Here is a 5,189-nt window from a genome sequence, read left to right on the forward strand (position 1 = left end):
ACACCACGAGCTGCAAAGGCATTCAAAAAATATTGTAAAGCAGGTCAGACTTTCAGCGGCTTCTCTCCGGTTGTGTGCTGTCGCACAGTCATCAGCAGGCGTTTTAAAATTTGTTTCACAATTTCCACTTACATCTGTAAGACATGTCGAAATAGAAGTTGTTAATTATGACAATCTGTCTAATTGAAACCAGGAATGTAAGCAAGAAGCACCTAAGTGTATGAAGAAAAAAAAAACACAATTGCTCAAACATAGTCATCTGTTTATGTAAAGAATTTGTTGGATAATGTGATTTGGATACTCCACCCTAAGAAATACCAAACCAAGGTCAGTTAAAAGAACTCACAATGCTTTCCTTTCACCAAACACTAACACACGTGTAGAGACACATATGCCCCTGCCGATCCCAAACCCCCCCCCACACACGCGTACACACACACACTTCTCATTTCCCAAACTCCTTAATCACATGGGGTTATACTGTGAGTTTTAATCTGTGCATACATTCAAACTATTTATGTGTGTATGCAATTGGTAATGCTAGATGGAATCACAATTCCTTTTATCAAACTCAGCAGAGGGTAATTGTGTTTTCCTTGGCATGGCTTGTTGGGACAGTGTCCACTGTGCCATAGAGCAAGAAAAAAGCAACATTCTTCCAGGGCTACAGCAGTTGAACAAGCATTGTACTCCTATGGGAGTAAATGATGTTAATGTCTTGGTGGAACAGGCTCCAACAGAAAACGCGCTCATTTCAAAGTCTGGAAAGTGAAATGTTTAAAAAGAGGAGCTTAATCATACAAAAATATCTGCATACAGAAGAATCCATCAGTCCAGGAATTAACATGGGAAGAGCAGAAACTTCAGCACCTCTTGTGATGAAAGAAGGATGTAGCAACTGGATTTTTCTCGTAACTTTTCACAGACAGCATTAAATAAGACGTAGTTTTCATAAGAATAAGGGATGCTAACAAAAATGGAAGCATTATAGGAGAAAATAGAAACAAGATACAATACATATGAAAAAGAATGTCATTTTGTTGTTCATATAGTAGCTAGTGCTAATTTTGTGCTCATTTATTTTTCTATAGTTCATTTTATGCATTCAGTTATTTATTTTGTATTTAACCAAATGCGATTTTTTTTTCTTCATAGATTCTAGTTTGCTCGGCAAAAGTCTCCGCGAGTGTCCATGATACCGTGAGAAAAATACGCCTAGTCAAAGTGAGACATCTATGGCCCTGTAGGTAAGAGAACAATGGGGTAGTCCATGAGCAGAACAAAAAAAACAATAATAAGGCTTGTAAAGTTGTATAGTAGAAATAATTCTACTATACATGGAAGCACATGGTTCCATGTGCTTCCACCAAGGTTGGTATTTTTTCCATTTTGTTTTGAGGAAGCACATGATCCAAATGCATTCAGTGATGTTCTTGGCGCTAGCGTTAGCCATCTTGTTTACAAGACGTGTTCATTCACGTTACGGTACCATTTTCTGGCTCGAACTTGTAAGACTGGACAGACAAGACTTCCGATGCCAACTTGTAACTCTGCTATCGAACTACAAAAATGTCAGAATGGGTCGAGGTCTGTGACCTGGAGGAGGGTCCGGGGTGTGAGGAGCCCTAGTTTCATTTTAAGAGACGGCAGGAAAGCAAGTTGCTCTCAGACCCGTCTCAGGACAGAGGGAAGAGAGAAATTCAGGCCAAAACATTGGTGCTCATCTTCATGGAGATGAATCAAAAGCATAGATTGGAGAACTAATTCTTCACTTGTGCAACTTTTGAGAAATGCATCAAAATGAAAAGTTAAACATGCCACAGAGACATTGTCTTGCACTGACATACAGGATTTTCCTTAAAAGGAACTTAAGTTCACATTGTTCTGTTCTGTTCAGCTCTTTCTTGAGGTAACATTGTCTGAAAATGATCTGCCCTACTTAAAACTTGCTTTTATGCTTGTCTGTTAAATAACCACGATCAGTAGTTTGGCTACATTAAGCTCAAAGTGTTTTGTTTTGTTCTTTTTTTTTTGTAATTACAGGCAAATCCCAGGGGATTTTCTCAGGAACCAAAAGTGCTGCCTGAAGGAGGCAAACCAAAAGAGGACCTCTATGCCTTGAAAGTCTGTCAGTGAAACATTCCCCTGAGATTAGTCAAAGCTGTGAAGTCAAAGATGGTTGTTTTTGTGCGACGGCTATATGTGTGCGCGGCACCTACTGGAAACACCATGTACCCTGTGAAGCAAGGATTGCATTGATCTCAGAGAGGATGCAACACAGACGGAAATCTGAGGGAGTGGGTTCCCTGCAGAGAGCAACCTTTAGCTGCACAGAATCAGAGCTGTCAGACAGGGATGTTCCTCTCTGAGTCAGTGAATGTATATAGCTGGGAGCTCACTCATGTCTTGTCACAAAACATTTATCAGCGCTCATGCCTTTTTCAAGGCAACAGTTGTGGACAAAATCTCTTCTATTTTTAGACCGTTGATCCCATTCTCGAGATGGAGGCATCACAAGAGGATATGTTTTCATATGCTTACATATCAGGGGTGCAACTAATGATTATTTTAGCAATCAATTAATCTAGCAATTATTCTGATGATTAATCTGTCTAAAATATTTGGCACGTTATGCAGATTTTTCATTTAACCGCTTAAGACTTTTATACATTATTGGAAATACATTAAAAGATGCGGAAATACTGTATTTGTAGGCGTGAGAATAAGGCGGACATGACGGTGTCATAAACATAACAAAGCGCCCATTACGAGCATGAAGGAGCCTTTATGAATGTTTGAGTGTTGTCATGAAATGTCATTTGGTAAATAATTACACTTCTATTGCAGAGTTGCACTAAAATTTTCAGTAAAATTGTTAACTCTGAATAAATGACGCTTTTAATGCAAAGTTTCATTCAAAAGTCCATTAAAAGTATCAATTTTCCAATAAAAGTGGCATTATTTACCAAGTGACACTTTGTGACAACAGTAGACTTCATGTTTATGACAGTGTCATGTCAGTCTTATGCACACCTCTTCAAATAAAGTGTTACCAGACATGCAAATGAACAAACAATTCAGTTTGTTATTAAATGAGAAAAAACAAACATTGTATTGCCTAAAATGCAGTGACATACCAGCCCTTTAAAGAACACTGGATCGTTTGTGGTAAAGGATGCATCTGCTGTTCAAAAGCGCTTCCAACATCAACATGGGAAAAGCTCAATCACTTCTGCTAGACTTCACACCAATCGATGATTTGTTAAATATTTTTAGACAGATTTTTGCCCAGGGCTGATTAAGTGTTGACTTTGACAGCTGGCAACAGAAGATCAAATGAGACGACCTCATAATTATGCCGAAAAACATTATTCTTAAAGCAAGAAAGTTTAAATTTGCAGCTGTCATATGTTGCAATACTGGGACTTGCATCATCCTAATTTAGTGCTTCCTCTTTTCCAAACAGAAACGTCTACTCAAGCAGAAAAAAGAATCCACTAAATAAAAAAATATATTAAAACAAAACAACCGTGAAATGTAGACTATTTGTCAGTGTGTTTGATATGAAGAAAGACTTTTTGTGATGCTGAAGTGATGTTTTTAACATCACTTGTGATAATAAACCACTTCCTGAAGTTGCCCAAGAATCTGACAAGTTCAGCAACATGTAGTCCTGCAGCTTTCCTTCCCAGCTGCAATCTGCCGGAGAAACAGAAAAGATTGCTGCGGCTGCATTTTCCGTGGAACATTTCCAGCTATTTTGCAAATGATTTTTTTTTTATACACGTTTTTTTTTTCATTTTATTTGGGTCACGCTGGGGATTCCTTTATCATCCCATCCAAACATTAAAGAAGACTTGCAGCTTGTGCTGTTTAGGGAGCATTGATTTGATCTGTGATGAAGGTGTTAAAATAGGTCAGTGAAATTGTTTAAACGGTGCAACAATATATAAAAAGCAGGGGAGTTTATTGGGACACTGAAGGTGGGTCTGTGGTGGAGCAACACAGCACACATCCTTTGCACACTGCTTAGTGACTTATGACCCAATAGCTTTGAAATAAGAAACTCAAAGACTCGACGACACACACTGTATCTGTAGCTTGACCCTGTAGAAACTGTTAACTATTAAGGAGCACATCAGATCTTTTTTTTGTTGTTGCTTGTTTCTTTTATCTTCCCTCTCAGAGCTTCCAACATTAGGTAATTATTTCCATTCAAAACTTCCCTGTGACAGAGACCCGGCAGCTGAGCTCAGCGACTGAGCAGGCAGCAGTGATGCTGTCGGAGCAGTCAGCCTTTGAAGTACCCACCTGCTTTTTATTAATTTAATTTTCACTCTAGGAGAATCATCAGGCACCTGCACTCTCCGCTTGCTCGCCATCAGATATAAGGGGACAGAGAACGCCAAAAATAATTCCGTTCACATGATTACGGGAATTTGTTCACACATGTTGAATATTATGATTGTGATTAGGAAGAAAAAAAAATCCTTTTTGGAATCCGTTTCTCTCTGTAGAGTACTTTAAAAGATAGCAATTCTTATGTCAAAGGTTACATTTTGATGTAACCTTTGACATTAAAACTGGAGATGTGAAGATTTGATCATATCTTCAGATGAAACCCAACGTCAGAGGTTACTGTCGGACATAAACAGATAAAGTTGATTAAAAAAAAAAGTGTACAAATCCTTGTTATATTTTGTGTGGGCAAAAAAAAAATCAAACCTCGAAAATTTATTTTTACACTGTTGTGTCGCAATTCAACTGAGACAGAAACTAATCTGTATAAATAGGATAAAATGTGCAATAATTTATTGGTGAAGCTCATTTGTTCATTTAGTTCACCATTGTCTACAGATAGGCTATAAAACGTGTTGCATTTAACAGTGTTGTCCTGTCTGACTGTCAATTTCCAAAACCGCACAACAACAAAAGAAAAAACTCATAATGCTCACATGGGGTCAGTGCGACCCAGCTGGACCGCGCACAGAGTAAAAAACTCGTGGGGTCTAAATGACCTCGTCTCTTAAAGGAATCAGTCAGAAGAGGAGTACAATGTAATAAAAATCACTGTTCTCGGTTCCTTTATGAGATAAACCAGTTCAATGGCTTGTCAACACGGGAAATCAGTTAAATCTTATCTTGACACATTTAAACGTCATGAAGACCCATGGGGAAGTGAAGGGGAT

Source organism: Poecilia reticulata, chromosome 3, assembly GCF_904066995.2.
Source record: "Poecilia reticulata chromosome 3, P_reticulata-male-v2, whole genome shotgun sequence".
NCBI classification, from domain to species: Eukaryota; Metazoa; Chordata; class Actinopteri; order Cyprinodontiformes; family Poeciliidae; genus Poecilia; species Poecilia reticulata.